General features: G+C 33.2%; 1 long non-coding RNA gene across 1 annotated transcript; it reads left to right on the top strand.

Moving 5' to 3' along the window:
* The first annotated feature begins 1,082 nt into the window (after positions 1-1,082).
* Positions 1,083-2,397, top strand: LOC131611561 (uncharacterized). Its single transcript, XR_009286994.1, has 4 exons — positions 1,083-1,194; positions 1,295-1,649; positions 1,946-2,094; positions 2,211-2,397. It is a non-coding gene; the product is annotated as an uncharacterized LOC131611561 (long non-coding RNA).
* Positions 2,398-25,982: the final 23,585 nt, after the last annotated feature.

Genomic DNA, 25,982 nt, shown 5'->3' with positions numbered 1-25,982 from the left:
TGCATGGCATGTTTGTAGATGTGTTATGGGTCGTGTAGCATCCATAAGTGAGGTTACATGCACAAAATTACAAAGTTCCAAAATGATGCATGACCTATAATTTTACTTCATGAGGCCAACTTTGAACATGCATAACTCCTAGCTCAAAATGAATTTGGAGAAGGTTGAGCACAATTTGGAAAGCCCTAAACATCTACTTAAAATCATTAATTTATGGTTTCTTCAGAATCATTTGGGAAAATTGTGAAAAATGAGCCCAAAGTTGGATGAAAATTAGGTTAAAAACACTTAGAAAAATTTCTAAGTTTTTATAACCTAAAGCTTGAAAATTCCAAATCTCTTAAATGATTGATTTCTTGAAAAAAGTTGCATTGTAAGATGTTGTTTTATTTTGCAAGATCTACAACTTTCATGTTGGAAGTTTTTTGAGTTGTGTAGGTGAAATTTTGAGTTCCCACAATGCCCTCAAAAACCCTAATTCCCGACTTTTTGCTCCTTGATGAATCTCTTTGAATTTCTTTGGTCAAATGACTTTAATAACCATATATTGATGATATTGTTCTTTAAAAGTCATGTTTTGACCAAAAATCTTAAAAGTCAAAGGTGATCCTATACAGTTGACTTTTTCCTAATAAAGTGAGATTTTGGACTTTTGTGTGGAATCAAGATCTTCTCCTCAAATGAGTGATGTAAATGGATTATATTGAGGTAGTAGAAGTCCTTGAAACATGTCTTGAGTTTTGGATCCATGTCCTGATTAAAAGTCAACTTTCTTGGTGAATTAGGTCAGAAAAACCCTAATTGTCGACCAGATGAAATTGATGACTGTGGATCTTGGATTGGATTGTAATGCCCAATGGATATTGTCATATGAGTTATTTGAAGATGATTTATGCCTTTGAGTGATCCCCTGGAGTTTTCTAGGGTTTCCCAAATGTGATCCCTGATTTTAGTCCTTGATGGGGCTCAAAACCCTAGACTGGGTATCAGATGAACAAGTGACTGCTCTGAGTATCTATTTTGTCTTTGATGAAAAGTTTAAAAGATATGACATCTCAGGGGGTCAAAAATTAGGGTATGACAGAGACGAAGAATGTTGGAGGCTCGAAGGACTTACCTGATTTGAAGAACACGCACGAAGCTACGAGAAATCCGGATGCGAAATAAACGCAGGAAAATGGAGAAGCTCTTCAGGTCCTGATTCTTCTTTAGCTCGTGTTTATTGCTTCTTTTTTTGCCTTTTGATTTGCGATTCTGAATTGAGCCTTGTTGATTGCGTGATGTTGTTGTTCAGTTGAAGACTATGATGATGTCGAAGCGTGACTGAAGATTGAAGATTATTGATGCTTGTTAATGTTGTGCTTGAATGGAAGAAGGCCTCGAAGATGAAGAAGGTATGAGATGCTGAGAGGTTGCAGAATTATTGACATGGTAGCTGAGAAAGATTAAAGATGGTATCGCAAAGATCAGAGAGTGAGAGAGTTGAAGATGACTGATGAAGAGGATTCATGGAGTATGAGGCAGAGTGGTGAAGAATTCAGAAAAATGGTGAAGTGAAGATGGTGATGGAAATGGTGATGAGTGAAGATTGCAAAAAGGTGGAGGAGCTGAAAGAATGGATCAAGGCTCTGATTTATAGAGATTCTCAAGTTAGTTTTTCTTCTGATTTTCTGTTAACTGATTCTGTTAGTAACTGTTAGGATAAGTTAGTTAGGTAGTTATGAGAAGTGGTTAGTTAGTTATGACTCAGTTAAATAACTTTGTTATTCTGTTAAAAGTTTGTTATGAAGCTGTTAGGAATTGGTTATTAGGGTCCGTCAGTTAGTGGAAATAGTTTAAGGAACCGTTAGTACACTGCTTAGTCTGAATTTTATGTATGCTTGAAACCAGTGAATATGTGATGATTGTACGTATCGAATGCGGTCGGTTTTTACTGGTTTTGCAGGGCTGTATGTTTGGATTTGTTAGGAACTCCATTTGGTTGCTTGAAGGTGTATGGCCCTGGTTCGAAAAGTTGCAGCAGGGATAGGAGTCCTTGCATTCAGTGATGTGGTGATTTTCTTTCATGAGGTTATGTTGGTGTTGAATGTGCAGGTATATCAGTTTTGCTACTGTCAGTATGTGAGTTTAATTTTGGTCATTTTTGTATGGTTTTCTGTGTAGTGTATAGATGTGTTGTGTTGTGTATGGACTGCCATTGAATTATGCAGGTTATTTTTTTCGGTGCTGTTGGCGGTATTTTGCGGTTTTGGCATGGCTACATGATACAAATGGTGGGGATCAATGATGAAGAGAAATTGAAGATTAATATAGGGAATAGATTTAGGGCAATTTTTTTGTATTTAAAAGGTGTGATATGCAAATGAATGTAGTTTTGGTGAAAATGATGTTTTTTTGGGGATAATTTGTAAATGGTTTTTGAAATAAATAGTTCCAAGAGTTTGTATTGGAACTTTGAATGTATGTTGTGCCTTTATGTGAATTTATGAACTGAACTTTGTGGTTGATATAAAATGATCATACCTTTCGAACAATGCATTACCAAGTTATGGTGTTAACACGGTGTATGAACTTTGAGGGGTGGATCCAAAACTCCCTTCCTCAATTCAAAATTCCTTTCTCCGATTTCTCTCCCTTCCTCAATTCAAAATTCCAAATGTTTCTTCCAAACTTGCAGTGTGAATGACATAAGATAATTCCCAAAAGTGAAGCACTCAACATGTACTCTTTATACCAGGATACATCAAGCCTTTATATAAGAGTCAAAGAGATGCTTTGTACCTCAAGCGAAGGACCATAAATTAATTCCCTCAATTTTGATGAACATAAAAGGTGGCAAATGAAGGATAGAAAAACACTTAGAAAGGGGGGTTTGAATAAGTGTAGTCTAAAAACTTGAACGATAAAAACAATATGCACAGTTATTTTTATCCTGGTTCGTTGTTAACTAAACTACTCCAGTCCACCCCCACGGAGTGATTTACCTCACCTGAGGATTTAATCCACTAATCGCAACAGATTACAATGGTTTTCCACTTAGTCCGCGACTAAGTCTTCTAGAGTATCCTGATCACAACCTGATCACTCCAGGAACAAATGCTTAGACACAAGCTAAGACTTTCTTAGAGTATCCTGACCACCACGTGATCACTCTAATTACAACTGCTTAGACACAAGCTAAGACTTCCTAGAGTATCCTGATCAACACTTGATCACTCTAGTTACTTACAAATTAATGTAATCAATTCTAAGAGTATTACAAATGCTTCTGAAAAGCTATAATCACAACAGTGATATTTCTCTTAACGTTTAAGCTTAATCTCACTAATATATTACAACAACAATGTAGTGAGCTTTGATGAAGATGAAGTTTCTGAGCTTTGAATTTAGCAGCGTTTCAGCAAGTTAATATTCACAGAATTTGGTTTAGAGTTGTTCGGAATTGGTAACCTTGCTTCTCATCAGAACTTCATATTTATAGGCGTTTGAGAAGATGACCGTTGAGCGCATTTAATGCTTTGCGTATTCCGTACAGCTTTGCATTTAATGTTTCACGCTTTTGTCAACTACCTCGAGCCTTGTTCACGCTGTGTCTACTGACGTTGCCTTTAATAGCTTCCAACGTTCCTTTTGTCAGTCAGCGTAGCCTGCCACCTGTACTTTCTTCTGATCTGATGTTTGAATATAATATTTGAATATCATCAGAGTCAAACAGCTTGGTGCATAGCATCTTCTTGTCTTCTGACCTTGAAGTGCTTCTGAGCGTGATACCATGAGAACTTCAGTGCTTCTGCTTCTGATCCCAAGTTCTTCTGATGCTTTCATAGACCCATGTTCTGATTCTGCCTTGACCATCTTCTGATGTCTTGCCAGACCATGTTCTGATGTTGCATGCTGAACCTTCTGAGACAAAGCTTCTGAGCGCTGATTTGTGCATACTCTTTATATATTTCCTGAAATGGAAATTGCAATGTATTAGAGTACCACATTATCTCACACAAAATTCATATCCTTGTTATCATCAAAACTAAGAATATTGATCAGAACAAATCTTGTTCTAACAGCAAAGTCTTTAATATTAAGGAGGATCCAACCCTAATTTCGATCCATGCTCAATCGAAAAGCAGCTGAATCAAACTCAAATCCTAGCTAGCCTAATTCCTCGATCCCATGCCATATTATTGATGACTGCATGACTTTATTTATGACCTAAAAATGCAAATGATTATGAGGTATGCAAGCCAATTAAGAATAATTAGATGGGCAAATTTTGGGGTGCAACAATGAGAAACATCAACCTGCAAGCCAGCCTCAATCTCAGCACAAACAAAACAAATTTTAGTGTCAGTACAAACATCACAAGAGTAAACATCATCAAAACCAGAAAATGATGAAAAATCATCTGCAAACAAATCAGTACAAGTATAATCAATAGTTTCAAAAAACAACTCTATTTGAAAAACAAAATGCTCTTCAAAGAGATGTTGGTTTGATGCTTGAGCTTGTTGCATGACATTTATTAAAGTAGCAAGCTGTCCAATCTGTGTTTGCAAAGTCTGAAGATTAGAATCTACTTGTTGCTGAAACTGGAGATCATTTGCAACCATTTGCTTGACAAGGTTCTCTAGTGAAGGTTCAGAAGGTGCAAAGCACACAACCTGGAATTCCTTCAGATGCTTATGCGGATCCTCACCTGCAAAACCATTAAACCTAGAACAAATGTGTTAAACCATATTTCAATTCAAAAGGTGCATCAGCTGCAGGATAGTCAATAATAAAGCATTGTGATTAACAATAAGAGCACAAAGTTCTCTAAGAGTTCTTTAGTCATCCATGATATGATTATCAAATTCAAAATCAAATAAAATCAATATCACTAGTGATAGTCAAATCAATAATCAAATTAAAACCAAAATCAAATCAACACATAATCAAATAAAATCAGAAAGCACTGCAATGTCCCTGTTGAGAAAACAAATGAAAAAATAGAAAAGCGATTAAAATAAAATTAAAAATATATAAAAACCTGACTACAAATCAAATAAAATAACATCACGAACCTACTATTTTTTTTTTTGGATTTTTTTGAAAATATGAAAATAGAAGTTAAATCAAATAAAATAGAAAAAAGAGGAATTTGCGATTTTGATGGTCGAAATCTTTCTAGAATTCTATTCTAAAAGAGTATTGTTCCATGATGTTTTTTTGAACTTCTGGAAAAAAATTCGGAGCAAATCGAAACAGTAGCTTCAGAACTCACCTAATGATAGGCTGGAAAACTTACCCCTGCACTGCAATCGGTATTACAACCCTGAAAATCAACAAACACAAAAAAAAAACAAGAAAAATGCTAGCAAGAACACTATACGTATGACTCTAATATCGGTTAATTACAACAAGAATCCCCGGCAACGGCGCCAATTTGATCCGTTGTCGCGCGCAGGTCAAAACGAGTGATTTTAAAAACTATAGCTAGCGACAATGACTCAAGTATCGTATCGCAACGATTCTTGTTTTGTTATTAACTAATAGAAATCAAATTGGGGGTTTGGTTTAGGATCGATTTAATAAAAAAAATTACAATTAAGTGATAAACAAAAGTGATTATAAAATAAGTTTAAAAGTCAATATAATGATTCCGTTCTTGCTTATCATTGACTATTGTAATTCCAACTTCCTAAGTGGATTATCCATTCCTATTCGTTTATAATACCCACTTACAAGCGCAATTGATTATAAGTTGTATGTTCCTATTATCCGAATTAAGCAAACGGGATTAAGTTTCATGAATTAAGCAAACATGAATTAAACGGACACGATAACAAATTAAGCAAACGATAACGTGACTATAGTTTGGATCATACAACCAATCGAATTAAATCAATATAATCTATGCAAATCAAATTAAGCAAACAAAAGACATAGATTAATATTGAAAGGAATAGAATAGAATTAGAATTATAATAACCTCAAGGTATGAGAACCTAAATACAGTAAATCGTCTGGATTGGTTAGTTCTCCATGAGAATTCGTACAAAAGCTTATGAAATAATTCGTGAATAGTGAAAAACGTGAATGAACAGTACACGACCAGACCTAGGTGATAGTGAAACAACCCATTCGATTTACAACCTAATTGGGTCAAATAGATAACCCAAGCCCATAACAAATGACCAAAAACGAAAATATAACTAATGCTGCAACTTAAACGAAATTCTTGGAATTATGCACTATGAATCTGCCTTTGACTCCAACATGAAGGTTGTAGCTCATTCTCTTAGCTTTCCGGCGATTATTAGGACGCATCAACCGGATTCCCATAGCTCCAATTATGATCATTTTAGTGCAGCCTGCTAATGCTGAAAATAAAGTGCGAAAATCAAATTAAACCAAAAATATACTAAATTAGAAAAACATTATAAAACATAAAAATAAACAAAGAAAATCATAGAAATGTTTAAGTACAAATATGGAAGAATGTGCATCAAAATGCAATGATCACACATATAGTGAATACAACCATGTTGTTATCCTTTTCTTCATCACTATCATCTTCCCATTATTCATGTGAAAATGTAACAGTGTATCCCTTTGTTTTGCTTTCTAAGGATATTGGTTCATTTCGCCTGAATGTGTCCAAATCCTATACATTCTTGACACTAGATTCCCTTGCTTTTGTTTGGTTTGTCTCCTTCTCTGCTTTTGCGATGCGGGTTGAAACCTCTAGATTTTTCAGGAAGTTCTCTATGACATTTGTCGTGACATTATTATTCGACCTTCTGTCAAGTCTTCTCGTAACCTTGGAAAACCTTTTTGCAAGTAGTGCAATAGAGTTAGAAAGGTTATCATCTATATCCTCTTCTACCTATTCATTCTCAGCATCATCTTTGAATTCTACACCTTTATTTTTCCTTTATGATTTGTTGTTGATAGTCATTTAAAAGTTAGCAATGAACCAACGAGTTCACCCTCCTTAATAATGCTGATGTCTTGAGATTCTTCTATTCATAAAACTTTCATATCAAAACTCTTTGGAAGATCAGAGAATTTTTCCACCTAACTTTTCTTTAGATATTTTCACCAAGAGCAAACATGTAGTTTGTCTTATTTCATTCTCAAGTTCTCAAAATCTTGACATATAGACTTTTGAGGTGCCCCATAAGTTGTCTTGAGTGTCTCACAGGTTTCTTTGGCAACAAAAGACGTCTTGATGAGTCTAAAAATAATTTTATCAACTCCATTGAATATGGAATTGAGAGCTCAAGAAATTAAAAAGTAAAAAGACACAAGGAATTGTTAACCTAGCTTGGTGCAAAGTCACTAATGTTTCCTAGCCACACATGTATTTAAAGACAATTTTAAAAGACTTCCAAGAGTTCTCATCTATCAATCAACAATAATGGCAATACTAACTTAAATCCATTTTTAGCTCCATATCAGTTTCAACCAATCCCAAATTCCAAAAAAAAACGAATTGTGAAATGTAATAAAACTTATGTAGCCTTCCAAGAATTCACATCTGTCAGCAAGAACTACAAGAACAACAATACAAACCTCAATCCAGTTTTTAGCTGAATTTTTTCCCTTTCTGCCACACCCCTCAAACTATTTTCCCAAAATGCCACAGTGTGAACAAAATTTCCCATAATGCCATAATAAAAGCCATGTCGCCAAACAAGATGGCGAAATGCCATTTTTTTTTATTTAAATGATTTTCTTTAATATATTTATAATTTATAAATTTAGTAATTAATTTTAATTGATTAAAAATTAGTTTTAATTATTTTTAAATAATAATAAAATTAAATTAAATTTTTTATACTTTAATATAAATAATATACAAAATACTAATTTAAAAACAAATATTTTTCATCTTGTATATAGAGTTCGAAATGTCTTCAAAGCATGGACGGATCTACAGTCCAGCGAGTCCGGACACGCGTCGGGGCTCAACCCCTCCTTTCGTTGTATACTTCCCACTTAATAGTCGATTTTTAGACAACACTAGGGACAAAATTAAGGGCAAAATTAGTAAAAACAGAGTATGCAATTTTTTGACAAAATCAAGGGCAAATTTTTTAGACAAAATCAATGGCAAAATCAGTAGAAACAGGGTGTAAAATTAGTAAAAATAGGCTGCAAATTTTTTTCCCAAACTACCTAAACTTTCTGGCTGCGCCACTACTTCAAAGTATACGAACAGAGCTTTACCGATGTTCCCAAAGGACATAGATGAACTCAATATCAAAGCGATACTCTTTTACACAATGAGTCCATGTAGGGTTGTTTTTGGACATCTGGATCCGAGAACCGGACCGGTGAAACTGGACCATTGGACCAGCCGAAATGTTACTTGGCCCGGGAATGGATAATTTTTTTTATCTGATACCAAAAATGGATACTATATTGGATATTTATTGGATACTTTTGTCGGATATCCGAAGTAACAATCCGGTTTCGGTCAAAAAAATGGTCCATCACTATTTCGGTCCGGTCCGGATTTACTCGATTAATATTTCGGTCCGGTTCTTGGGATAGCAAATATCTGGACCGGACCAAACCGATAACAGCCCTAAGTCAATGCGACGAAATAAAAAAGATCGCCCGAACAACACTTTCATTAGGACTGAAATGGACATCGTTGAAAAGAAAAAAAGATGATGTGGAATTTGTCAAAAAAACCAACCTATATGCGCAAAAAATATCTGCATCGACCAAATACTGCATGCCCTATTAACTAGTTACAATTTATTTCCTACTTTAAATATTTAGTTGTATTAATATTAGTTAATATAATTTATGTTCAATAATATTTATTTTTAAATAAGTACTATTTTGTTATTTATTATTTATATTAAAGTTCATAAAAATTTATTTTATTTTTTTATTATTTAAAAAAATTAGAACTGATTTTTAACCAATTAAAATTAGTTATAAAATTTATAAATTATAAATATATTAAAGAAAATCATTTAAATAAATAAAAAAAGGAAAAAAAATGGCATTACGCCATCCTGTCTGGCGACATGGCTTTTGCTGTGGCATTATGGGAAATATATTTCACAATGTGGCATTTGAAGAATATATTTTGGAGGGTGTGGCAGAAAGAGAAAAAATTCCCTAACGGATTGACTGGCACCGTCTATGAAATGTCGTATGTCAGTCACAAGTCCTTTTGGAAGTGTCATATGTCAGTCAAAGTCCTTTCGGCGAATTCTTGGGAACCATTTCATCAGGAACAACTTTTGTTGCATCCAAGTATATTGTTCAGCTTCTCGTAACAACTTTCGTTGCATCCAAGTATATTGTTCAGCCAGCCTCTCATACTCTCCTCCATGCGTTTTGAAAATATTGGTTTGATTAATTAAAAGAATTAATCAGGTATCTTTCTTTAGCTTATATAGTTATATTCTATACTGGCCTGGTTATAATATAATTTCCAAAAAAAAATGTTAGTTACCTTCTCAAATCTTCTTCTAAGAGTCTATGGCGACTCATTCCTAGCTCAACATTATATTAACTAATGTCTAAGTAACATTTCTAGCCTTCTTTAAGATAATTTTAAGAGTAAGAAAAAACATGTTATTCTAAAACTAAATATATTATCAGGGAGAAACTTTATTAACCATAAACAGTTGCAAACATGATCATCAAAAACTAAATATTAACCTATAACGTCATTGAATCAATTTAAAGAAGGATGGCATATGTGAAGCAAACTAAAGTACTTTACCTTCAACCAAGAGTTTGAAGGAAATTCTATAAGTTTCCAACCAGTAAAGCAAAAACTTTATGATTGTTGAAGTACATAACTTATGACTAATGAACTAAACAAAAAAGAAGATCAACCTTAATAAAGAAATCAAAAGTTATTATGGAATAAAGTATGATTATTTGTAATGGTCTTTATATATTGTTTTATTAGTAATATAATAATATTTAATTATTTATTTTAATTTCACAATTATAAATTTTCTCAAATAATAAATTCAATATTTGATATTTGAAGTTTTTATATTTAATATAAATAGCAAAAAGTAATTCTCTTTTTGTGGCTATAAAAATGACAATAAGAGAAAATAGAATTAAAAAATTATAAAAGTTAAAGTTTAGAAAATGAAGAGTTTATGAAAATGTCAATTCAATGGAAATATATGAGAATAGTTTTCATTAGATTTTTAAAAATCTTCCCGCATTCCAAGAGTTATTAACTCTAATACTAAAGTGGAATAAAGTTTTGGCCTTAATTTTGGTTGATAAGTTAGTTTTCTACTTAATTTAGGTTGATAAGGTATGATTTATTTCATTTACTTAATTGTAAAATCTTTAAAAATACTATATATTTGACGATTGTTGAGATTTTAGTTTCTACTAGTTGATCAGTTACCAAAAAAGCACCATAATGAACCAACAACGTGGTAAATAGCATAGAAATGACCATTGTATAAGGACTGTACATGGATTGTGAAGTGTAGAAGATTCTATTCATAATCTTATCATTTATATGCTATTTATCCATGTTGTGGGTTCATTCTGGTACATCTTTTGAAACAGATCAATTATTAGAGGTCAAAATCTCATCCTTCCGACAAACATACTGTCCAAGGAAGAATTTAAAATTAAATAAATGGAAAAAAAATCACTCGTTATCAACATAAATTAAGTAAATAACTAACCTATTAACCAAAATTCCGATCTAACAAAATTTTGTCAAAACTCTATTCATTTATCGTACAACTTTAGTGTTAGAGTTAATAAATAGTTATGAACAAACTAAACTATATCTAAAAAAGACTCATTCAATTTAATGTTTTGTTGTTTTGCCACAACGTAAATTTTAATTTTGTCCCCATGCAAAAAATGAAGTAAACTATTTTGCAATAAAAAGTCATTTTTTCAAAAAGCAGAATTTCAACAAAACAAATGGAACACCTTCTATATTAGGCACTGCAATATAAAATGTCGATCAAAATATGCAAATGATGTTAAATCTTTTATATTAGGCCAGGGCTGGTCCAATAGATATTAAGGCCTAAGGCGAAATTTATAATATATTTTTTAATTATTAGTAATAATTAAAATTATAAAAGTTTGTACCAAAAAATGTAAAAGTAATATTTTTATCTAAAATCTATCTTTTGAGTTTTTTAAAATGTAAAATTATTTATTAAATTAGCATAATTAATCTTATTAAATATTTTATTTTCAACCGACAAAAAATCTATTCATTTAATATTTCTTTAAGACAATGTTGATTTTAAATAAGTTTTTATATAAATTGATGATAAAATAATACTAGTAAAAGAGAGAAGGGCCACTTTATTGATGATAAAGCAACACTAGTAGAATTAGGAGACATTATATTTAAACTAATTCATTGCTACTTCATTGAAATAGGCCATAATAATAACGATAATTAATATCTAAATGTGTGATTTGAGTATTTCTTTACACGAACTGCCATTGAATATAATAGATAAATGATACTTGAAATTTAGAGGCCCTAGGTAAACGTCTAGTTTGCCTACCCCTAGGGCCGAGCTTGTATTAGACACTGTAATATGTAATGTCGACCAAAATATACAAATGATGTGAAGATATATAATTTAATTTTGTTAAAAAAAAGTTAACACAAAATTTTTATTTTTGTATATTTTAATATATGCCATAATGGCATAAAATTAATATAATAAAAATATAATTTAAATATTTAATAATATTTTTATAGTAAACTATTGATATTAAAAGGAAAATAATTTTTTATTAGTCAAGAAGAAAAGAAACACATACCTAGGTACTTTTGAGCAAGTGCTACAAAGCTTCAAAACATAATTGGGGAAGCAGCAGTTATATGATAAAACCATGATTATAAGTATAAAAAAGGAATTAGTAAAGTCGTGGTTAGTTACTTGTGGGTAAACTAGTGGTTAGTTACCTGTGATGGATCACAGAAACAATTGGATACACGGTCACAAATCACGAGAGATCTGAACAAAATTCATAGATCTAAAAGAATTAGCAATTTCGGATTATTAATTAAAGTAATGTACTAGTTGATTTAAAATTAAAGTTTTAAAAGAGAGGTTTTAGGTTTGAAGCATAAATTAAACAAAATATTAGAATAGAGAAAGGAATTCACGGCAATGCTTTTTAGGACCGATGACGGTGCAATATTCAGATCGTGAAACTGTCCAAATGAGAAATCATACACGATAAAGGTCACAAATTAATTTGTAAAGGTGAATTCTTATTTACCCAAACCTAAAAAGTTGGGTAGAGTTACCCTTAGTGTAAAATACATTTAAAACAACAAAAAGTATATCATTTAATAAATAATTAAAGATAATAAAATTAAATGGTGTTATATGATTGGTTGAAGGTACACGACCCAACTTTTTTAAATGGGTAGAGAAGTTGTCCCCATTTGTAAATCCTAGAGAAAAGTTTGAAAGAGGGAGAAAAAAGGTTAATGCGGCGCACCCAGTACATCGAGATAATATAAGACATTTTCTACCCATGAATGATGGAAAAGAAACAGCAAGCAACATAAGCGTATCTAAATTCCAAATCAACAACAATAAGATATTTATGATATACAATTCCACAAATGCATGCTCACTTTATTTTATGAAAATTTCTTCACCCACCTCCGGTGAATTTACCACAATACCCCTATTTTCGGAAGTTCATTTCCGAAAACGTACTTTTTTTGAAAAAAAATGTGTTTTCGGAAATGTATCTCCGAAAAAGTGTTTTTTTAATATAAAATATTGATTTCAGAGATGCATCTCCGAAATAAAGTTATTTTTCAGAAAATGTGGTGTTTTCGAAAGTTCATCTCTGAATTCACCCCCTTGGAGGAATTCGGAAATGTACTTCCGAAATATTGTTTGGACAGAAGAAAGATGGAAAACAAGAACGATTCGCTTTATTTAATCGGGTGAAGATTACATCGATCACATTACATAAGATTAAAGTTACATATTGTTAAACACGGGTAGGTGGGGATGAGTCAACATTTTGATAACGTCGTCCGCCGATCTTTGAAGTTTCGCGTCCAACTCGATCGGGCCCTTCGAAGAAAATCGGTCAAACGTTGTCCACATAACCGCTAAATCTTCGTCGTTCTTGATCTCAAAAGGTGTGAATTCAATGGCTCCCTCGTCGTTAAGCGATGGCGAGCGGTACTCAAGCTTGACAACCTTTCGATTCTCGGGATAGCGCAAAAGCGTGTTGAGCGACGTTATCAACTCCGCAAACGGCGTGTCGCGCGAGAAGCGAAATTGGAACGGCATCGGGTAGCCGGTGGTGAAGTAGACGAATGCTAGGTGGGGGTAGGTTTGTGTCATTTGTGTTTTGCGGTGTGAAGAGGATGAAGAAGAGTGTGTTGTATTTATAGACTTATTGGAGCAATGATGGCCCAACAAATCTTATCATGCCTCAGGGGACTTTTCGGAAATGAACTTCCTAAAATTGGAGGCAGACTAGCATATTTCGGAAGTTCATTTCCGAATTATGCAGAAACAGAACAAAATTTTGCATTTTGTTGATTGCTTAGTGTGTTGTGTAAATTGAACAAATTGAATTCAAAATAAACATAAATTAGACAAAGATGACATAAAACATACTTATATTATATATGTATTGAATCGGTCCGATTTTACATGATAAACAACAATACATACAAAAATGGTCATTACAAACAAAAAACGATCCGGAACAAACTAAAATTCACCGAACCAATCGGTGGATCCTAAGTCCAAAATAGGTACGTTCTTCGACTGCTCTCTATTTTGCTCGCGCTCTTGGCTCATCATTTCTTCAAACTCCGCCATTCTCGAAACGAACGGATCCGGCCAAGTCTCCGCCTCATTTGAACGATGTGTCGTCCATTGACAAGAAGTAGCCGGTATAGGAGACCCCGGTTTAAAAAACACTTGGACGAAGTGCCGCGATCGTAGATACCCGATGCATATGATGCGGCTTGACGCGTCCAACGGCGGTCAACTATGAAGTGGAAAGAAAGTCTCACTTAGTTCAAACCTCGTCAAATCGACACACACCATATCATATGCACTTGCTATTAGATGACCCATCTCGGGGAATGACATCCACTTCGAAACCGGAGCGATACCGGTAAGTGATGGAACAAGTGAATCATTAATTTTCGCAAACTTTTCTTGATTTTCATATAGTCGGCCGTAGATGTCCCGATACGAAGTCAACTCCGCAATGAGTTCCCGTCGGACTAAAGTGTGATTATTTTCCCCTTTACCGAGCAAACCCGCAACGGCCCGATATCCACAATTGTCGTCGCCTCCAAAATCAACGATGTTATCGATATATTTGTGCATAAAAAGTGGCATCTCATCAATGTAGACAATCGGTGATTTTTTGATCGGCGGTGTGCGAGGTGGCTTCGAAATACGGGCTCCTTTGTTACCACTACACTTGGACTTTGGTGTCAGTGAATCCGGGAATGATGCATCAACATGTTCAAAGTAGGATGGAGATCGTTTTGTTGATGTGTCTTCTTGTGTAACTTTGGACTTTTTCGGTGCACCTTTCGTTTTAACCGGTTGAGATGGCGGTTTCAAATCGGTGGTCTCCGGAAATGCAATTTTTCGCAATTGTTCTTTTATGTGCATTTTGGTGGTGTCATCCGCTTTAGCAAACTTCTCCATTATCACTTCCAACTCGTCGGAGATGGTGATTTTGGAGTCATTTTCCTTCGGCGGGTCAAAATCATCAAAACGAAGTTTCTTCCAATGGTCGGCTACCTCATCCATGCGTATTGGTGAATTCAACTTCTTCTTTTTTAAAAGTATACAAGCACATGGAAGGCCGTATGTAGTTCTAATGGTACACCCACATAAAGAACTATCCGGCCCCGTGGTCTCCGACCGCTTCGCTTCATGAAACAAAAAATTCAAACCCGTCCGGGATATGTTGTAAATTAATTGGGAGAATAGAATTTGGCCCTTATACCGGTGTTCCATAACCGTCTTGCTCCGACCGAACGATGTTTGAATTTCATTGTGTTGATTTTGGAGCACTTGGTTGACGGTGTCCCATCCCCGACACAAATCTCCCTTGCTATCACTCAACCACCTCTTGAAGACCGCATGTGCGGATTCAACTCGGCTAGTCGTGGTGCAACCAAGATGTCTAACTCGGTTTGTCCAAGCGCACACGACTTTTTCTCTAACTTTGTCAAGAATGGTGGATTCGACGTAATGACAAAATGTCTTAATGGAACCACACAAAGACCTAAAGTGTACCAATTTCTCGGTATACACCTCTTCGGAGTGTGCATCCAAAATTTCCCTCCATGCCGCCATTATCCTCTCAACCACAACACCGGCTTTGATAACTTTACCGTTTTCATCCGGCCTATCTTTTGTCCCAACCGCGGGTTTCAACTTACTTCTCACGTTGTAAGTTATGTGATACCGACAAAGTAACGCGGTCGATGTTGGGAAGACGGTATCAACCGCATTCATCAAAGCATTGTCCCGGTCGGTGACAATGACGTTTGGCATAACCTCTTGATCAACTAACAAAGACTTGCAAATTCCCAAGGCCCATGTAAAGTTATCTTCTTTTTCACACTCCAAAAAAGCAAACCCGACCGAATAAGTCTTGTCCGTCGAGGTCACACCAACTATCTCTAGAAGAGGAAGGCTATATTTGTTTGTCTTGTACGTCGAATCCATGACTAGAACGGTTGGAAATGTGTTGAATAATTTGATACTTTCGGGATGAGTCCAAAAATTATCACGCACCGTAACTTTGTCCTCGGAGGTTCGGAAGCTTGAAACATAATTGTTATCGCCTAGTAGTTTCAAAAATTGTTGCATTTCCGACCGAGGGCCCATATTCAAAACTTTGAGATTGTGTCATTCATTGTAAACTTATTTGATATTTGAAACGCTATCCGGTTTCTTACGCTTCAAATCGGCAAGTATGTTGCGAGGCGCCACTTTGACTATCGTTAAGTCCGATATCACATTCCTCTCTTCGCGGGACAAACGACGCGCCATTGGATGTCCGTGTAACTTGACATCCAAGGCATGATTATGAATTCCACAAATTACGGTTAACCGCCACAAATCATCAACCCTCCGAGTAGCACGCAACTTAAAAGGGCACCCGCACTTTCTCGATCCCGTGTCGTCGTGTTTTAGCACCTGGTTTGATTGTACATAACTCCCACCCCGTTCGCAATTCAAAACAACGAAAGCTTTCCGCCTACTATTTCTGTTGTCCAACCTTAAAATAACAATTCCAAATCCAAGTTTACTAGCTTCGTTCCGAACCCACTCAATCAATTATTCGCGAATACCGAAGCTCCGATCATTTGTAAATTCTTGTCGAACATCAACCGCATTGATCATAGGATTAACGTCGATAACCGGATCGTTGTTAACGCTGACAACTACTGGATCGTCTTGCACAATGTTGTCTGGATGCACCATACCTAACAAATGAAAAAATTAGCAAAAGTTGGCCAAAACAGTTTTTTTACTGCCAGGGCATATTTTGGAAGTTCATTTCCGAAATTTGTTAGGTAATATATTTCGGAAATGAACTTCCGAACCATATCAGTTTCAGCATAAAATTCATCAATCAATGTAGTGAAATAGAGGAATAAATGAGTGATGTTTACTTGAAATTTTAGCTTTCTATGCTCCCTTTAACGTGATCAACGGTTTGAAACTTGATTTTAGGACGAAAAATGGATGGAGATTGATTGGGTTTTGGAGAGGGTTTGGGGAATATTTGGAGTAAAATGATGAAATAGTGAAGGAGGGAAATTTGTATATGCAGCAATATTTTCGGAAATGAACTTCCGAAAATATTCACGGTTTTTGAATTTTTTTGACTTCGGAAATGTATCTCCGAAAACACCACTTTTTTGGTGTTTTCGGAGATGCATTTCCGAAGTAAAAAAAAATTCAAAAAAAAATAACTTCGGAGATGCATCTCCGAAGTAGGGGCAGTTTTGGGTTTTCACTGGGGGTGACCCCCATAGGGAGGTGGGTAAAGAAAAATTCTATTTTATTTTGGGATTAACTTTAAGAACACTCCACCAAACTCTGACAAACTCCCCAAATCAATAAAACCCAAATAGGGGAGAGAATAGATTATGGCTGAATAAGGAGATTGTTCATCTCCTGCATGGCAAGTGACATCATTCATCTTCATATCACCTGACACCCTAGTGAAGATCTCTAAGTGCATATGGTAGGATTTTAAAGTGAATGGCAATGCAGAATATACATCTTGGGAGCAACTATATAATTCTTCGTTTTTTTAGAAAAATCGAAGGTTGACCAGCTTTGGTGAGATTTACATGTTTAAATTTGTAATTTATTTTTTGTGTAAAATTTAGGCAAAATACCCTTTTTCGTCCCTTAACTTTCACTCGGGGTCCATTTTGGTCCCACAATTTTTAAAAAGTTCACATAACTCCCTTATCTTTTAAAATGGTGTCAGGTTTATCCTTTCCGTCTATTTCATTGAAACGTCCGTTTAGAGTTGCCAGCGTGGCATATGACCTGGATCTTCTTCTCCTTCATTAAAAGGAATGTTACTTCTGGAAAACGAATTCTTAACAATTTGGGGGCTAGGGTTTGTTGAATAAACACCATCGTGAGAATAATTTACGGGCTGCTAGGGTTTTCCAGAAATCCAGAACAATGAAATCGTCCACTTCTTCGTCATCTATGTTACAAGGAAGCCATGAAAGTTTCATCTCTCAGCTTGGTACGAAGTCGGAACTGCCATGGAAACAAGTTTGCTACTGTGGAGATAAGGCCATTCTAAGAAGGGCAAAGACCACTAAGAGTTTTGGAAGACAATTTTGGGGGTGTCCTCATTTTAAGGTACGTTATTTTTCACAGAGTGTTAGTTTATAGTGTTGGTTTATTAGATTTATGAAATTGAACATGAGGGTGTGTGACATGTAGGGGCCTGATCATCCCGGGTGTGGGTTTTTTGAGTGGTTCTGCGAAGAATCTGAAGAAAACAATGGGCAAATCATGATGGTTAGGTTGGAGAAGCTTGGAAAGAATATTGAACACATACAAGAGGAGTTTGTCAAAATTAGATTGTCAACTGAAGAAATAAAGAAAGAGCCTGATCACATACAGAGTCAATTGAAGAAGATGATGAAATATGGAAAATGCTGTAGCTTGATGATTATCATAATTTTGTTTGTAACCTGTTTTATTAAGGATTAGGTTTTATGTTAGTGAAATAGTATTGTGTACCAGTTTTATGAACCAGTTATGTACCAGGTTCTATGAACAAATTGAAAGCATTATGTTGTGTTCAATTATGTATCAATTGTGTATCAATTATGCACCAGTCTTATGAACCAATTATAACCAGTTATGTACCAGTTTTATGAACAAATTGAAAGCATTATGTTGTGTTCAATTATGTATCAATTATGTACAATTATGTACCAGTTCAGAATTATGTACCAGTTCAGTTTAGTGTTGTAATTTTGAAAATAGAGTATCACAACAAAATGCTTATAATGCAACCAGAGCAGAGCATCACATTAAACAAGCCATGCCATAGAGGTTCAAAAGATATATTAGACTTGCAGAGTACTTATAATACACCAGTTAGGATTCCAAACATTACAAAAGTGCATAAAACTAGACAAATTACCAGACAAATTACATAAAACCATAATTGTTAATAAGTTCCAAAAGTGCTAAATAACTAATATAAAATCTAAAGTGCTAGACATTCTTCTTGAATGAGGCTCTCTTTGTTGGTGTTGTCCTCCTAGTTGTTGGCCCAATTTTTGATGCACCTAGTCTTGTGGTTGGTCCTGGTGGTACCCAAGGAGTCTGTGGCCTTCTCACACCCAGCTTTTTTGCCTTGCTTGTTGTTGCCTTTTTTGCAGGACTTTGTCTTGTTCTGGATGTCTGAGAAGCTGGTTGACTTTGTTGAGTAGCTGGCTGTGCACTAACTTGTTGAGTAGCTGGCTGTGAAGTTGTTACTTGTGATGTTTGTTGAGTACTTGGTTGTGCAGGCCCTTGAGGAGTTTGTTGTGATGTTTGTTGAGTAGTTGGCTGTGCAGGCCCTGTCACCTTACAAGTAGCTTTGTTGTGCCCTGACTTTTTGCATCTACTGCATTTCACAATCAGTCCTGTCCTCCTAAGTTTTCTGTCAGTACCATCAAGCTCTCCTTGTTCAAGATTCCTCTTCTTCTTTGGTCTGCCAGGCATTTTTCTGAACTTAGGAGGATGCACACAACCCCTTTAAGAAGCAACCATCTAGACCAATGATGTGCCTAGATAACTTAAAGATTTCCTTACATGCTGCAAAGCAAACATACAGCCTTTTGAAATATGGTCTTTGGTCCTCACTACCATCTGGGACTGGATCAACATTAATCTTGATAGTAGACCCTGGGTTAGCTCTTAGCAACTCATGGCAATAATCATAAATCCTTGTATAATCCCCTAAGAAAGATCCATCAACCATGTCTCTAGCCTTAAATCTTGCCCTTATAGCCTTAGTCTTGTTAACACCCACATTCCACTTCCTTTGAGCCTTTGCCTTTATGTCCTTAATCTTCATCCTTGGATTGGTTTTCAGAGAGTTTTGAATTCTCTTGCTCAGCCATTTAGTGGTCAACATTTTCACATTATACTCTCTACTGCACTCATGCTTGTCAACCAATTTCCTTAGTTGCCACGTTTCTTCATTTGGCAATTTAGCACAATATGCTTCCCATTGACACCCATCCTTGCATTTAACCCTCACCCTCACTTTGTCATTCTTTGTAAACCTCATATTTCTTCCACTTTGCACAGCATATGATGTTATAGCTTCCTTGAAGTCATCCTTTGACCTAAAGTACACTCCTACTTCCCACTTATAATCTGCCATGTCCTTCTTCACATTAAACATTGGGTAACTCTTATGTTTAACATCACCTTCTTCACTATCACAGCCACTTTCAAGTTCCTCACTATCATTTGCTATTTCCTCTTCCAAACCATCTTTATCCAACTGTTGTTTGCTTTGTTCCCCCTCTAGATCTTCAAGAAGATCATCCAAATCTTCTTCCTCTAAATCATCAAAGCCATCAGATGAATCATCAAATCCCACTTCCATAGCACTCTCATAATTTTCATCAGCAATATCATCTCCACTATTAGTAGTAGACCCATCATTCACCTCACCCACATTGTCCTCATCCCTCACAGTATGTACCTCTTCCCTCACAATAGTCTCTTCATCCCTCACAGTAGTGCAATCTTCCCTCACAGTAGTGCAATCTTCCCTCACAATATTCTCTCCATCCCTCACAGTAGTGCAGTCTTCACTCACAATATTCTCTCCATCCCTCACAGTAGTGCAGTCTTCACTCACAATAGTCTCTTCATCCCTCACAACATTGTCATCATCCATCAAAACATTATCTTCTGCCATCACAACATTATCTTCTGCCCTCACAACATTATCTTCATCCAGACCAGCAAATTCCTCATTAATTTTTGACATTAACTCTTCTGCTTCAATAGGAATATCAGAAAATTCTGGCTGAGCTACTGTGTGTTGAATATATATGTCAACCTTTAAGTGCACCCTATAAAGATCAGCTATATCTAAGGCTCCTTTATCATCAACTAATTCAAGCATGCCTTCAGTAGGATCTCTGTACCAAATTCTCTCAGACTCTCTATAACCTAATTCCTTAAGAACACCAACAAATTCAAAATAACCCCACGTATCTGCATCTATTCTCAACTTTGCAACGTCTCCTCCTTCATACAGACCATTGTTAATATCAACGAATCCACCACTATGGTGAATGGTTAAATTCAGAAACTCGTCCATTACACCTGAAGCAAAGCAAACCCTAAATAAAATTCGTGCTTTAATAACCCTAAATCAGAACAAACAAACCCTAAATTAACAATCCCTGATTTACGAACCCTAAAAGCGGACCCTAAACACGAACCCTAAAAGAGAACCCTAAAAACGAAACCTAGATACGAAACATAAATACGAACCCTAAATGACATACCTGTTGTGATTCAGTGGTGTCGATCCTCGCTATTCCTTCAGATTGCAATGCACAGACGAGAAGGGTACTCAGAGTTTCTTCGAGCTTTTCGTCTTCTATGGACAAGAGAAATGAAGTATTCTGGAAAATGGTACTTAGTGGAAATGAGAAAATAACCCTATAATACTGTATTTGACACATCAGCACTCTTAAAATGCCACGTTTATGATAAAATAATGAGACAACTAACGGAACCAAACAGAAGGATAAACGTGGCACCATTTTAAAAGATAAGGGAGTTATGTGAACTTTTTAAAAATTGTGGGACCAAAATGGATCTCGAGTGAAAGTTAAGGGACGAAAAAAAGGTATTTTGCCTAAAATTTATCATTAGCTTGGATGAGATTTACATGTTTAAATTTGTAATTTACTTTTTGCGTGAAATTTATCATTATAGATAATTGAGGCAAGAGAATTATATATGGATTATATTAGATAATTGAGACATGGAAATTATATAAGAAATATATTACAAAATAGTTTTTTGAGTGTGTCTATTTTCTGTACTGAAATGTTACTTAATTCCATGTATTGGCACGTAAATCCATATATAAAAGGTTGGACAAATTGAAATATTGGTAGATTCAACATCCACGTGATTGTCATTCGTTGGTAGAAATAGGGAATGGTCACAAGTACAAACACATCTTAATTATTTTTCAAATAATAGTAAGACCAAATTCTATTTGTAATTAATATGATTCAACACTATACTATTATTTAGGATGGACAATGATTCAACACTTGACTATTAATTAATATGATTCCTTGCTTTAACGAGATGCAAGGAAATAGTTGGTGAATACTTGAGATGATATATCAATATTATTTCAATTTATTATTTACTATGAAATATAAATTACAACATACTACGTATGTTTCTTATTATAAATATAATTGTACTTATATATCTGCTATAAAACATATATTTTCTCCAATTTAACCATAATTATACTGCATCTAATTTAAATTTAAGAGTGAAGACCCATTTTGATCCCTCACAAAAATTATAAAATTTAAATTAATTCTCGACAAAAAAAAATCTGACTTAATCTCTTACAAAATTTAACCGGGTCATATTAGTCCTTTCGTACATATTTTTTAAAAAAATCATTTTTTTAAATTTTAAACCGTGACTGAACTGCTACGTTGGGTTTTATTTTATTGATCATTTTTTAAATATTAAATTGATTTTTAGTTTCAATTTAATTTTAAACAACTCATATTTAAAAACATAAAAAAGCCGAAATTTGTTCATAAAAAAATCGAACCAAGAACCTTTAAAACACATCATAATGCTTTGACCACTTGACTAATGTAAATTGGTGATAAATTATTCTCATAATTTGCAGTAATATTAAATATTTTTGAACTTAAATAAAAAATAAAAATTTATAAGATAAAATAATAGTTATTTTAGAACTACACCAATTGTTCTTAATATTTTTAATGATGAATGTCTAACTTAATAATTCAGAATAAATATTTATTTACTTACTATTTTTAAATAATACACAAATTTAAAAATATAATTAATAAACTGTAAACTCTAAATATAATTAATCAAACAGAAATAAATTAAAATAATATTTACATAAATTAAATAATACACAAATAAATATTTACTTATTTTAAATTAACTACAATTAAATAATTAATTAATTTTAATAATAATTCATTAATTATTAAAATATTTAATTAATTAAAATAAATAATCAAATAATTTTAAAAGTATTATTTAATTAAAATAAATTAATAATAAATTAATTTAATAGTAATATATGTAAATATTAATTTTTTTTATTTTATTAATTATATTTATGATTTATATTTTATTAATTTTATTTTTAAATTTATTTATTATTTGAAATAAATAAATAAGTAAATGTTTATTCTGAATTATTAAGTTAAGTATTTATCATTAGAAATATTAACAATATAAATTGATTGGTATAATTATAAAGTAACTACTGTTTAACCTGAAGGGACTTAGGTTCGTATTTTTTATTTTAAGTTCAGATATATTTAATATTGCTACAAATCGTGGAAATTATTTGTCATTAATGTACATTAGTTTAGTGGTAAAGACATAGGATGTTGCTTAAAGGTCATTGGTTTAATTCTTCGAATCTTTTAGGAACTAATTTTAGCTTCTTTTTATTTTATGTTTTTAAAATTAGATCTTTTTTTTGTCGAGGATTAATTTGGGTTTTGTAGTTTTTGTGAGGACTAAAATGAGTCTTCACTTTGGTTCTAAGTTTGAATGCAACTTAGAGCATACAACAGTGTTAAATTCCTTAAAGAAGAATTTACTGCCTAATATGATTTTACACGACTCAAGAGATTAATCTCTACAATTGTGTACAGAGAATACTCAAGAGTGAAGATCCATTTTGTCCCTCACAAAAATTACACAACTCAAATTAGTCATTAAAAAAAAGCCCTATTTATAATTGTTGAAATACATAACTTATGACTGATGAACTAAACAAAAAGAAGATCAACCTGAATAAAGAAAATCAAAAGTTATTATGGAATAAAGTATGAGTATTTAATGGCCTTTATATATTGTTTTATTAGTAATATAATAATATTTAATTATTTATTTTAATTTCACAACTATAAATTTTCTCAAATAATAAATTCATTATTTGATATTTGACGTTTTATATTTAATATAAATAGCAAAAAGTAATCTTTCTTTTTTTTTTGGCTATAAAAAGACAATAAGAGAAAATAAAATAAAAAATTATAAAAAAGAAAGTTTAGAAAATTAAGAGTTTATGAAAATGTCAACTCAATGGAAATTTAAAAAAGAAAGTTAAATTAGTAAGTGATGTCAATTAAAAATAGAAGAAATGTAAATAATATATTGAAGTTTTTTTGTATGTGCAAAATTATATTAAAATATAATATATTATATAAATTTATTACACATCTTATATTTATTAAATTTATAATTTAAATTTATATGAACTCTCAAGTTCGAGTAATATTTTATTTTTTTTATTGAGATTAATATTTTAAAAATATATGAGAATAGATTTCATTAGATTTTTTAAAATCTTCCCGCATTCCAAGAGTTATTAACTCTAACACTAAAGTGGAATAAAGTTTTGGCATTAATTTTGGTTGATAAGTTAATTTTCTACTTAAATTAGGTTGATAAGGTATGATTTATTTCATTTATTTAATTGTAAAATCTTTAAAAATACTATATATTTTTCGAATGTTGAGATTTTAGTCTCTACTAGTTGATGGGTTACCAAAAAGGCACCATAATGAACCAACAACGGATAAATAGCATATAAATCTGCACAAGGATTGTGAAGTGTAGAAGATTCTATTGATAACCTTATCATTTATATGCTATTTATCCATGTTGTGGGATCATTATGGTACCTTTTTGGAAACAAATCAACTATTAGAGCTCAAAATCTCATCATTCCGACAAATATATTGTCCAAGGACTTTTAAAGAATTTGGAATTAAATAAATGGAAAAAATCACCCCTTATCAACATAAATTTAGTAGATAACTAACCTATTAATCAAAATTCCGATCAAACAAAATTTTGTCAAAACTTTATTCATTTATCGTACAACTTTAGTGTTAGAGTTAATAACTAGAATGAATAAATAGTTATGAATAAACTAAACTTTATCTATAAAAGACTCATTCAATTTAATGTTTTTGTTGTTTTGCCACAACGTAAATTTTAATTTTATCCCCATGCAAAAAACGAAGTAAACTATTTTGCTATAAAAAGTTATTTTTTCAAAAAGCAGAATTTCAACAAAACAAATGGAACACCTTCTATATTAGGCACTGTAATATGTAATGTCGACCAATATATGCAAATGATGTTAAATCTTCTATATTAGGCACTGTAATATGTAATGTTGACCAAAATATGCAATTGATGTGAAGATATATAATTTAATTTTGTTATAAAAAAGTTAACACAAAATTTTTATTTTTGTATATTTTAATATATGCCGTAATGGCATAAATTAATATGCCAAAAATATAATTTGAATATTTAATAATATTTTTATAGTAAACTATTTATATTAAAAGGAAAGTAATTTTTTATTAGTCAAGAAGAAAAGGAACACATACCTAAGTCCTTTTGAGCAAGTGCTACAAAGTTCCAAAACATAATTGGGGAAGAAGCAGTTATATGATAAAACCATGATTAGTAAAATGGTGTTTAGTTACCTGTGATCCATCATGGAAACAATTGGATACGCGGTCACAAATCACGAGAGATCTGAACAAAATTCCTAGATCTAAAAGAATTAGCAACTTCGGATTATTAATGTAAATAATGTACTAGTTGATTTAAAATTAAAGTTTTAAAGGGGAGGTTTTAGGTTCGAAGCATAAATTAAATGGAATATTAGAATAGAGAAAAGAATTCACGGCAATGCTTTTCAGGACCGATGACGGTGCAATATCCAGATCGTGAAACAAAACTGTCCAAATGAGAAATCATACACGATAAAGGTCACAAATTAATTTGTAAATCCTAGAGAAAAGTTTGAAAGAGGGAGGAAAAACGTTAATGCGGCGCACCCAGTACAGTGAGATAATATAAGACATTTTCTACCCATGAATGATGGAAAAGAAACAGCAAGCAACAGAAACGTATCTAAATTCCAAATCAACAGCAATGTGATATTTATGATATACAATTCCACAAATGCATACTCACCTTATTTTATTTTGGGATTTACTTCAAGAACACTCCACCAAACTCAGACACTCCACAATTCAGTAAAACCCAAATAGGGTAGAGAATAGATTATGGCTGAATAAGGAGATTGTTCATCTCCTGCATGGCAAGTCACATTATTCATCTTCATATCACCCGACACCT

Source organism: Vicia villosa, linkage group LG6 (genome assembly GCF_029867415.1).
Source record: "Vicia villosa cultivar HV-30 ecotype Madison, WI linkage group LG6, Vvil1.0, whole genome shotgun sequence".
NCBI classification, from domain to species: Eukaryota; Viridiplantae; Streptophyta; class Magnoliopsida; order Fabales; family Fabaceae; genus Vicia; species Vicia villosa.
The sequence above is the reverse complement of the archived record's forward strand: the minus strand, read 5'-3'. Positions and strand labels throughout refer to the sequence as shown.